Consider the following 12,823-nt stretch of genomic DNA (forward strand, 5'->3'; position numbering starts at 1 on the left):
ATTAAATGTTTTTCAAAGTAGACAAAGTAAGTATAAAGCTAAAAAAGAATTTTAAATGTATACACTTACTAATCTGGTTGAAAAGCCACAGCTGCATCTTACTTTATGACAAATTGACTGTTTCATCACTTTTGCATCTGGGCATCTACTTCTTAATGGTCATTTCTGAAATAAAGATGTAGTAATTAAGAACATATTATAACAAAAATATAAAATCTTTAAGGACAATTACCTAAATATTAGCGACTACAGGGAACTGTCAAAAGAGTTCTTAACCAAGCTTCTAAAAAAAATTAACAGGGTTGAGGATGAGGTGGGAGGGCCCCAAAATTAAACAGTTATGTACACATACTGAGTATAAAAATTAACAATGTCTTCAGTCCTCAATCCCTTTCACCCATCAATCTTGCCATTTCTAAGGTTGCCACTTATCGACAGGAAAATGAGAAAAGGAAGACGTGGAAAAGGAATCCTAAAGTTATACATTTGGCTTTTGGGCCTTTTTCTTTGGCCTCACCTTGCAGCTTAAGGGATCTTAGTTCCCTGACCAGGTATGGAACTCAAGGCCCATGGCAGTGAAAGTACCGAGTCCTAATCACTGGATGGCCAGGAAATTCCTAAAATTGAATGTTTGAAAATAATAAAATAATTGCTTATTTATTAAGCTTGGCTATTTCCCCCTCACATCTACAGAAACCTAAGCTCCAGAGCAGATTTTTTTCTCTTATTTACTGCTATCTCTTGAGCATCTAAGACAATGACTGCCATGCCCTAAGTGCTCAGTAAATAGTCACTGAAAGAATAAAATTATGAATGATTTAATGTTAATTGATGAAATATTTAACCTGACAGTATGTCAAAGTGGCAACGTTTCAAAACATCATTTCTTCCAAACATACACCATTAATGTTAGTGCTGACTACTGAATACATCTTTAGTAGTTTCTTTTCTCCAACAAACAAAGTCCATAACTAAAAGACAATCAAGACATGGGCCCCAGGCTTCAAGGGAACAGAATAAAGCCATATATTTTGTGATTTTATTTCTGCAACCTCTGGGTAAGACCCCTAGAAGGAAACTGCTGGACGTGTGACTTTCCTAAATGTTGCCAAACGGCGTGGGTGAGGGCCTTCTTCTTCTTAAACATGTATGCTCTCTGTTGCGGGACCTCCCTGGCAGCACTGGTGGTAAAGAACACACCTGCCAATGCAGCAGATGTAAGAGATGTGCCTTTGACCCCTGGATCAGGATGGCCCACTGGAGAAGGAAATGGCAGCCCCAGTATTCCTGCCTGGAGAATCCCGTGGACGGAGGAGCCTGGTGCGCTATATGATATTCCATGGGGTCGCAAAGTGTCAGACACCACTGAAGCGACTTAATACGCATGTTCTCTGTTGTGGAGACAGCTAGGAATATAAGAAAAAAGCTTTCAGATGGAGTGAAAACCTGACTGATCTCAAGGAAAACCTTCAAGGAACCCAGTAGTACCCACTACTTCCCATCCTGTAGCTGAATTAGTATTCCACACAAGGATGCTCTTCCAGTAAAAAACTGAGGGGAAATACAAATATTACTATAAAACTGCTTTTCTTCCTTTCAAAAAGCAGTGGAAGGATAAATCAAAATCCTTTTTAAATGGTTATCTATAGAGAAAGAGAAAGTAGGTGTAGAAGACAAGGATGGAAGTTATTCTTCTCAGAATATATCTCACAGTTTTTACTCTGAAGACATGTTTTAAAGTCAGATGAACATCATATGATTTTTGAACATTTTGAACATCAAAATTATAATGACTACCATTGACTGAAACATTAAATGTATTTTAAAAAATCCATCATCATCTTTCACAGTTACTAGGGCAAGTAATTATCCTGAAAACTAATAATGGAAAAGAATCAAGTATACATCCTGCTGTTCTTACATGAAAGGTACCCCAGATTAATCAGATCGCCAATAAGTGAAAGCAATCTTTTATAGGGTTCCAAATAATGAATGTAGAAAGACATAACAGAATTATAAAATACCCATTTTACAATCATTAATGAAAAAATAAACCTAATATTTATCCTGGGAGTTTTAATTTCCAAAAAGAAAGTGAAAGCGAAGTCGCTCAGTCGTGTCCGACTCTTTGCAACCCTGTGAACTGAAGCCCACCAGGCTCCTCTGTCCTTGGGATTCTCCAGGTAAGAATACTGGAGTGGGTTGCCATTTCCTTCTCCAGGGGAACTTCCCGACCCAGGGATCAAACCCAGGTCTCCCGCATTGCGGGCAGACGCTTTAACCTCTGAGCCACAATATCCCTAATATTACCACTTCCACCAGCTCCACTCTTACAATGGTACGAACCGCCTTAGTTCTCATCTGCATAAATAGTTCTCCATCTGCTCTCCTAGCTGCTTCCCTTGCTCACCTCAACAAGATAGTCAGATTAGTTCTTTTCAAAAGAAAATCAGATCATATCAGTCTTCTGCTCAAATCCTCTAATTGAGTCCATCTCACCAGTCTAAGAAGCTTCCCTGGTGGTTCAGATGGTAAAGAATCTCCCTGCAATGCAAGAGACCTGGGTTCGATCCCTGGGTCGGGAAGATCCCCTGGAGAAGGGAATGGCAGCCCACTCCAGTATTCTTGTCTGGAGAACTCCATGGACAGAGGAGCCTGGTGGGCTATGAGGTCGCAAAGAGTCAGACACAACTAAGTACCTTTCACTCACTTCACACCAATGTAAAAGCCAAAATCCTTACAAAGACCATGAGGGCTATGATCTAATACTTCCCTTCCCTATCTTCCTAACCTCACCTCCTACCACTCTCCCTCTTGTTCACTCCAATCTAGCTACACTGGCCTCTTTTCTTAAACTCATCAAGCACGTTCTCACTTCATGCTCAGGTGTTGTACTAATTAACTCCTCCTTTACTTCCCTTAAGACTTGGTTTTTAAGTCATCTCATTAAAGAGATATATCCTGGTACCCTGCTGCTGCTACTAAGTCACTTCAGTCGTGTCCAACTCTATGCGACCCCATGGACAGCAGTCCACCAGACTCCTCTGTCCACAGGATTCTCCAGGCAAGAATACTGGAGTGGGTTGCCATTTCCTTCTCCATCTGGTACCCTAGGCAAACCCGAATATCTGCCTTGGATTTCATTATGTGGTAGAGAATATGTAAGAAGTCAGTCATAAATTTTGAAGATGATAATCACTGAATCAATGAAAAAGCTGGCTTAAAAATCAACATTCAAAAAACTAAGATCATGGCATGTGGTCCCATCACTTCATGGCAGTGAAGCAGTGACAGATCTTATCTTCTTGGGCTCCAAAACCACTGCAGACGGTGACAGCAGCCAAGAAACTGAAAGATGCTTGCTTCTTGTAAGCAAAGCTACGACAAACCTAGACAGTGTATTAAAAAGCAGAGCCGTCACTCTGCCGACAAAGGTCCATACAGTCAAAGCTATGGTTTTTCCAACAGTCATGTACAGATGTGAGAGTTTGACCATAAAGAAGGCTGAGAGCCAAAGAATTAATGCTTTTAATTGTGGTGCTGGAGAAAACTCTTGAGAGTCCCTTGGACAGCAAGGAAATTAAGTAGTCAATCCTAAAGGAAATCAACCCTGAATATTCACTGCAAGGACTGATGCTGAAGCTCCAAAACTCTGGCCACCTGATGCAAAGAGCTGACTCACTGGAAAAGACCCTGATGCTGGGAAAGACTGAAGGCCAAAGGAGAAGAGGGTGGCAGGGGATTAGATGGGCAGATAGCATCACCAACTCAGTGGACATGAATTTGAGCAAACCTCAGGAGACAGTAAAGGACAAGGAAGCCGGGCATGATGCAGTCCATGGGGTTGCAAAGAGCCGGACACAACTGAGCAACTGAACAAGAACAATTGTTGAACACAAATGTAATCAATTTTCCTATCTTTGTGTCTAAACATCTATGGGCTTCCCTGGTGGCTCAGATGGTAAAATGTCTGCCTGCAATGCGGGAGACCTGGGTTCAATCCCTGGGTCAGGAAGATCCCATGAAGAAGGAAAAGGCAACCCACTCCAGTACTCTTGCCTGGAAAATTCCATGGACAGAGGAGCCTGGTAGGCTACAGTCCATGGGGTTGCAAAGAGTCAGATACAACTGAGCGACTTCACTTTTTTCTTTTCTTTAAACATCTATGAAGCTATACTGTCCCTTTTAAAAGATTCTTATGTTAACACCTTCAAAGAATTAATGAAAATACAGCTATCATAATGTGGGTGTCTTTTTTTTCAGGTTTGATTTTGTTTTTAAATCATCTGTATTATAACCCTAGAAAGAAGTGGTGAAAGATTTGCAGTATTGAGTCCCATTAAAAAGCAGCTAGCAAAATAAACGGCATTCCCTTTCCTCCCACTCCTGTAGGGATTTGTTGGAGAATACATTATAAAATTTCAAGTAAACTCAAGAAAAGTTTGACTCTTTCAAATTTATGTTACCTTTAGGCACCATGATCACCAGAAAGAATCAAAGGAACTCAATAACTCCAACATGACTAGACTAGTTATGACATGGTAGAGATGTTTGAACTGAATAATTTTTTAAAAATAAACAAACTCCCCATGGGCTAAGGCCTACTCTGCCTTTTAAACATCCTGTGTGTGGCTGGCAAGCTTCAGGGTCCTAAGAGAGATAGCCAGAGGACAGAGAAAACAAGTATGACTCAGTGATCATATTTAACAGTCCCTGAAGACCAAAACAAAAGATACCAGTTCTGGCAAGAGTTCTCTAGAATTGCCCCAAAACTGATTTATCCACATACCTTTCATCTGAACAATCTATTTTCACTTAGTTTAAGGCTCACAAAGCATTTGTTATGTGCCTATCAGACCTCATATACAAAAATAAACCAAAAGTATAATGAAAACAATCAGCTGGAGTTCTAAGAGTTGGATGATGAATCTAATGTTAAAATCTGCTTTGTCTGGGGAGGGAGGTGAAGAGAACTCTTGAATACTGTTGTGTAGCAATGCCTCCAACTCACTGGAAATCAGACTTCAACCACTTAAGAAAAGGCTAGTGATATTAAAGGAAACTTTACTGAGCAACTTCTGTGTGCCAGATATTTATATTAGCTTGCTTAATTCTCAGAACTTCCCTATGGGAAAGGGATTAACAAAACAGAGTGGTTAAATAACTTGTCCAAACCAGAAAGAAACAGCTTCAGAACGCAAAATCTCAGTCTCCCTTTTTCACTGTTATAATCTGCACTAAACTAGAATAAAATGATTAGTCACAACTACCACATTTGCCCCATAGGAGTAACATGTAACTCCAGGCTGCTCATTTGAGAAATCTATTCTTCCAAAGTTGCTTTAAATAAAAATGCAAAAGAGGAAGGTCCACTGTTATACATTAATAAGAAACATGTAGCATTAGGGATGAACCAGAAGAATATGCTACATTTAGCTCTAAGAGAACTGAGTAAAATCACAGCTCACTAATTAGTATTCATTCATAATGATTAACCTGAATCACCCTAAGTATCTGATAGCTATTCCATATTCTCTGAGAAGTCAGGGGGAAAATGTTAAGATTTAATAGAGTAGGTAACACAGATACTGATCATAATAGTTTCTGTACTTTTCTGGATGTTTGAAATACTTCTGTCTCTTTCTCTCTTGTTACATAGATATATACATACACATATATACATTAAAAGTTTTCCATTAACTTCTTAAAATTTACAACAAGATTATTAGTTATGATTCCTAATTTTCCTTTTCTGGAAAATTCTCTCATGTGGAACACCTTCCTGACACTATAACACGTACTGACTTCAGTTCTTTTTATTATTGTTGCTATTCACCCAGAAGCAATTTTATTTTTAATTGGAGGGTAACTGTTTTTCAAGACGTCAGTTCTTTATACTCAACAGAATCTGATTTTTAACATGTTATTATACTTTTTTATAAATTGTACATTTGTTACTAGATGCACACACTGCCTATCAAAACAATGAAAGTGTCATACCTATCATAAAATAAAAATCAAGGTGATTAGTTAACTATCAAGACACATTACCCGGGAAATGTCCTCAGTTATTTGGCGAACATGAAGATTCCTTGGAACAAATTATCCCCATTGACTAAAAAACATGCCATTTAAATAGCTTACTGCTTTACACAGAACAGAGACTCAACAGATTCATGATTTAAAATTCCCAAATACCTTGATTGTGTCTTCTAAATACTTGATTGTGTCCTGGGAATTTTCAGCATAAATTAACACTTAAAAAAAGAAACCTCCCTCACAATCTCAAATGATTGCACTAATGGTTAAGAATGATGAGGGGAAGGGGATGACACACTCGTCCAGGGCACTGATCTTAAACAGCTTTCCCCAACAGGGTCTGCTGCTTTGCTTTGCACGTTAACAAAATGGAAGTGCACAGCCATGGAGTATGGATTGCTCCTCAAAGCTTTACCATACACCTACAGTTTCTCCCTACAGTTAGTGTTTGCCTCTCTCCTTCCCTTCCTTCCTCTAGTACACAATATGAATAATTGTTACTTTAAAAAAGTTTTAAAAGTCTTTCTTGAAGTTGTTATGATATTGCTCCTGTTTTATGTTTTGCTTTTAAGCCCAGAGGCATGTGGGAGCGAACCCGCACCCCCTACATTGGAAGGCAAAGTCTTAACCACTGGACCGCCAAGGAATTCCATTAAAACTTTTGAAACATGCTACTCACATTCGGGCCATGATAATAAAATATATTTCTTAGTTAAAAAAATAAAAAAGACATCTTAACATATGAGTCTATGTAGAACATTAAGGTAAGTATCTCCTGAGTTAGTTTTCTTCTGTGTCTTCAACATTATATATAATGAAGAGATATATACAAATCTAAATATCACAGAGCCTGTGGCTTTTTTCATGAGTTTTTGATATAACACAAAAAAATACTCAATATGGAGAGTAGTTTGGTATGAAGGCAATTTTACTTTGACTCTGTTCCAGGGGGTTGAGTTTTTTGAATACCAAGAGTATTTGACAGTCTCTTCTTGAAGATGCTCTAATATGCATGTGTCCCCACAAATTGTAATCCAACTGCATTAACTTCCTCAAAAACGGAAACAATTTTTATAAAGCTCACTGTGGCCCTTGTATTTTCTAGGAGATAATCAGTAATTCAAAAATAGAAGTCAACCTAGAAGAGTTATAATTTTTTTCTACATTCCTTCTTTATCTGCTAGGAGGAAACTACTATTTCCATTCTTTAGTAGTTCTGCTGCTACTGCTAAGTCACTTTAGTCGTGTCCGACTCTGTGTGACCCCATAGACGGCAGCCCACCAGGCTCCCCCGTCTCTGGGATTCTCCAGGCAAGAATACTGGAGTGGGTTGCCATTTCCTTCTCCAATGCGTGAAAGTGAAAAGTGAAAGTGAAGTCACTCAGTTTTGTCCGACTCCTAGCAACCCCATGGACTGCAGCCTACCAGGCTCCTCCGTCCATGGGATTTTCCAGGCAAGAGTACTGGAGTGGGTTGCCATTGCCTTCTCCGGTTAGTAGTTCTGGTAGACTCTAAATATTTTCAACAAATGTAACAGACACAAATTTCCCCCACAATCAAACTCTTAATTTCTCATGGTGGGCACTTCACAAAGGAAAATGAAAGAAAGAATGACCAATGCCTTCAATCAGTTTTCAACAAAATGAAAAGCAGAATTCATGTTTCACGATAGAACCTTCAGTAAATCCATAACCCAGGGGACTCAAATAAGCTATACCTGTTTTCTCTGAACTAAAGCTAAGAAATATTGTTTCTCCTAATATCCACAAACTTTCACTTACAGCCATCTGATAATTCAAAGGAATTCAGTGACCCTCTATAACTGTCCTTCTTCACTATATTGATACATAGAGAATTTCCTTAATATTCTATATTTAAGTGCTATGTAGAGGGGGAAAAATGGTAAGAAGGAGGGTGAGAAAGACAAGCCTCATAAACTGGCCACATTAGAAACAACAGAACAGATTTTGAGATGGGGAGGGGGGAGAAACCTGTGAAATCATTTTATATTTTATAGGTGAAGAAAATGAAGCAGCAAATAAGCAAGGAAAGATGTGAAGTTCATATTATAAACAGTATTGTACCCTAGAATTACCAATTCCAACAAATCTAAAATAGGTGCTTTAGCTTAACACATATATTATACACACACACACACACACACACACACACACACACACATATACACATAAAATCAGAACAGATCAGGATGTTTGAGAGTTTAAATGAATGCATGTATTCTGAATACAGTACACAAGTCAAGGGAAGTGAGAAATTGAGAAATGGCCTATGTATCCTTTAGGGATGACAGAATTCCAGTAAGTAACCTGATTCCTTGGTACAGTTCTTTAGGACAGTCTATGCCAGATGGATCACTGCTCTGGCCCAGTATGGCATTTTTTACTTAGATGACTAATTAAATGCACCATTAGCTAATGTTTATAAAGATAAGAAAGAGTGTATATGCCAACATCCTGTTTTCAACTTGGTAATTTCATAAAAGGACTACTGCCCATTTGAGGATTGCTGGTCCACTAAACCTGTTCATGACACAGGAATAAATCTCAAAGTAAAGGAGTGGAACAGCAGAGTATATATATAACATCAACTGCATTTAGACAAAAACCCATTGTATACAGCCTGCACTGAACCCCCCCAAAAAAAAATCACAGAGAAATGAGTTCTCTAATTTAGATTTATATTCTAGGAAAGATTAGATTAGGATAAGGACAAAGACGTAGTATATTCAATATTAAAAATGTAATACTTAAAGAGAACAAAAGTCACTTTTAATTTCATGGACATTTACCTTACAATAAGTATTTCTCTAGTACCAACTCACATTTAGACTTCTATAAGAGTATGTGTGTGAAAGGGCACTTGGTCTACTCAATTTCACAAAAATTACAGCCTCCCATTTAGTCCCAACGGTACAAGTGAACAAAATAACATTATAAAGTGCTATTTTAGTAGCATAGAAAAGTCTGTAGAACAGACAGACTCATGCTTAAGGAATAGTTAAGAAGAGTTTTGGTTCATGAAGAAATACTCTAGCTTGGGTGACATCAGGGTAACCACGAGAGTATGTCTTCATGATTTCCCCCCAAATCAAGCTGGATATGCCCCAAGTTAAATAACAGTTCCTATTTATTACTCCTAGACATCACTTTTAAGCTTTAAAATAGAAGTATATAAGTTAATTTAAAATACAAACTAGTCCAAAGGCTTAAAACTTAATTGTTTAAAGAAAGCATTGATTCTAACTTGAAAAAAAAAAACAAACCTCAACAACTTTACTAAAGTAGAAGAGGAGTTTCATCATTTTCAACCTATCAACTTATAATGTGCATGTCCCCCTCATTCCTTCCATATATGTTTGTCTCTGTCCCTCCCTCTCCCAGGCTGTGTGTGTGGGGGTGGGGTGGGGGGAGAGGTGTTATTTCCTCCCTCCTTAATCTTGGCCATGCTAGGTTCCCTCTCCTTGCTAACAGCTCTTACACTCAATTACTGGCTTCCAAGCACCAATATTCGGAAAGAAAACATTTTATCATCTTGTATGTAGCCTGTGGCAAATAAGAAAAATAGCCACAAAGTGAAAAACAGAAAAAAATCGTTCAATTAGTTGAAAATAGATAAAATTAAAGCCATAAAATTTCACTTCCTTTAAAATGCCTAAATACACAGATATATAATACAAACTACTTTAATAAACTTAGTAGAGTTAATCTAACAGATTTATTTACAGGAGTCTGAGCGAAATATCTTGGGAGAAGGGTTATTAAAAGAGTTAATTTAAGGACTTCCCTGGTGGTCTAGTGGCTAAGACTCCATGCTTCCAATGCAGGGGGTTCAGGTTTGATCCCTGGTCAGGGAACTAGATCCCACATGTCACAGCTGAGTTCGCATGATGGAACTAAGACACAGTGCAGCCAAATAAACAAACAAACAAACAAAAAGTTTAGTACAGCAGTTATGAGCACAGGCTTTGGAATCAACTTTGAGTTCATGTCCCAGCTCTACAATGACTAGCTGTGTGATCTTAGCCCGGTTACTTACTGTCTCCCCTTATCACTTCATTTCTAATGGTGTAAGGATGGCCTGTGATAACGTTTATAAGGCAAATGTGCATGGTACCTAGCACACAGTGAGAGCTCAGCACACATTACATGTAAAACATTAGCTACAGTCAATGCTTATCACTCTCTTTGTCTTCCTAGCATCTGAACTCCCTTATTAAGTTTGGGAACTTCGCCACCTTATGATTTTAAAAAGTCAAAGAGTTTCCCACATCTTAAATTTAAGAACCTCACACCATTTTTTGATTTCAAAAGGTGAGACACATTTCCACATGTCCTGCATAGCCAGGACATAGGCTCTGCCGAACACAAAAAGCCCATCCCAGAGTAGAAATGGGCAACTAGCGAGCAGGAGAAGAGACCAGAAGGAACTCTCTCTGATACTAATGGTGGAGCAACCGCAGGAAGGTCAAGTCTAGGGCAGAGGTAGCAGCACTCGGAGTCAACCAGTGCTGGCGGTGTCACTGGGGCAGGCTGCGGCGTCTCTCAGTCTGCCTCTAGATGGTACAGGCACCCTCATGGGAATCGTCGTGCAATGTGATTTCGGGCATTGTTTCTGGCTGCTTAGTCCTGAATCTGGTTCTCTAACTCTCAAAACAATTTGATGAGCCACTGAGCTCTATCCAATATTCTTTTAAAATTTACAATATGTTTTAATTGGTTTTTATTGCCACCAACAATTCTGACTGAAACAATCCATTTTCACCTGCCCCAAATTCAAGGGGGGGGGGGGGGCGGAAAGACTGCTTTTAATCTCTCCAAACAAATACAAAACTAATGTACACTTTCAACCAATGGATTTATGCTGTGAGGTCTTGAAAAATCTTAGTTTTATAAATTTTGGATAATTCCCCTAATTTAGAATATGAGAAATGCCTAATCTATTTTAGATTTACTTCTAAGGAACACAGTCAAGGAGAAGTAATGACACTGGAAAATAGCTATATGCAAAGGAGTAAGTACCACCACGGTAAACAGAAATTATCCCAACTTGCCTGAGACTACCCTTGCTGTATTCCCAACAGCTTTCTTGCTAGCAGACTTTTCCTTGGGGTCCTATAACCAAGGGAGTCCCTCCTCCTCTTAAGGGTTATTTTAAAGACAAAATTTTTAAGTTATCATCAAAAGGCCTTAAATATTCCTATCTTATCAAATAACTCAACAAAATATTTGCATGATACAACCACCTAACTCTCTGTTGCAATAGTGCAGAGCCAGTCAGTGCCTGATTGCCACAGGCTAATTTTTCAGTACATAAAATAATCCTTTCCCTCTGCCAGATTTCTCTGCCTGGCCATTTTGTAGTTCAGTAATGCTTTTCCCATTGTTTAGAATGTTAAGCTCAAATCTGTTAATTTTATTATATGTCAAAATAAATGTAATAGAAGGCTTGTGGGGATTAAGAAAGTGGGGGTCTAAATTTTTTTTTCATCCCAGGAACCTGCTACCACACAGAGCCAGAACTATGTTTTAATGAATAAAAGAGCAATCTAAACAAAAGAGCAATCTTTAAAAAGTGATAGTCTTTTTGGACTAAAATCTGGAAGAAAGAATCAGGCATTTAGAAATGTACACTGACATCTAACCTATACTTACCATATTAAAAACTCAGCAGAAAAAAACTGAATTTTGAAAAAGATTTGTGAAAGAAAAAAAAAGGCCACAGAATTTTAGGGCTCATAACAGTTAAAGCTATGTTATAAGACGGAAGCTGTTGTGACCCTGAGAGCTAAGTTACTCACGGAACCGATCTTTTGGTTCCTAGCTGAGTGATGTCATTAAAACAGCTTGCCCTTCAAACAGTCAAAATAAAGTTAACTGCACACCACATGGTATTAATTCTTGGATTTAAAATAACAAAAAAAAATACTAAATCCAAGGCAAGCAATTTTAATACTCAACTTTTAATATTCTTTAATATAAAGTTTTGTTTTATGATAATTTATAAATACCCTGGACTTATCAGTGAAGTAAAAATCATCAAGAAAAGTAAAAGTTTTTCATAGTATCCATAACTCCCAAGAAATGTAAAAATCAGTTTTGTCTATGTGCTAAGGGATGTTTCATTAATCACCAGTAATAATTTATTGGTTGTTATTTCCTGGCTGCTATTAGAACATAACTTATACTAAATACCATGAATTTAAATTTATGCTATTTAATAATAACAAAAAAACTGTTGTTTTTTTCTGGTCATAATCTACCTGCCCTAAAAGACACCATAATCCCTTATGGAAAAGTTTCTTTGTATTTGGTCATATTAAAGGTAGCAGAGATCAAATTGCCAACATCTGCAAGAAATGCTGGGCTGGATGAAGCACAGGCTGGAATCAAGATTGCCAGGAGAAATATCAATAACCTCAGATATGCAGATGACACCACCGTTATGGCAGAAAGCAAAGAAGAACTAAAAAGCCTCTTGATAAAAGTGAAAAAGGAGAGTGAAAAAATTGGCTTAAAGCTCAACATTCAGAAAACTAAGATCATGGCATCTGGTCCCAGCACTTCACGGCAAAAGATGCAAAGATGGGCTCAATAAAGGACAGAAATGGTATGGACCTGAGAGAAGCAGAAGATACTAAGAAGAGGTGGCAAGAATACACAGAAGAACTGTACAAAAAAGATCTTCACGACCCAGCTAATCACAAAGCTAACATGTTCCCCATTAAAACAAGGGGCAAGAACAAAAAATACCTGATACCCAAAAG

At 38.1% G+C, this 12,823-nt stretch overlaps 1 protein-coding gene across 3 annotated transcripts in view; it reads right to left on the reverse strand.

The window, feature by feature from the left end:
- The window catches only part of FRS2 (fibroblast growth factor receptor substrate 2), a 110,386-nt gene that overhangs the window by 55,314 nt on the left and 42,249 nt on the right, over positions 1-12,823 (reverse strand). For 2 of the 3 annotated variants that reach the window (XR_001918058.1, XM_018047954.1), the window contains exon 2: positions 70-165. The exons of the other annotated variant lie outside the window; for it this stretch is intronic. The gene's annotated coding sequence lies outside the window, so the exon portion shown is untranslated. The remainder of the gene's footprint in view (positions 1-69; positions 166-12,823) is intronic. 3 annotated transcript variants of the gene reach the window in all.

This window comes from Capra hircus, chromosome 5, assembly GCF_001704415.2.
Source record: "Capra hircus breed San Clemente chromosome 5, ASM170441v1, whole genome shotgun sequence".
Lineage (NCBI taxonomy): Eukaryota > Metazoa > Chordata > Mammalia > Artiodactyla > Bovidae > Capra > Capra hircus.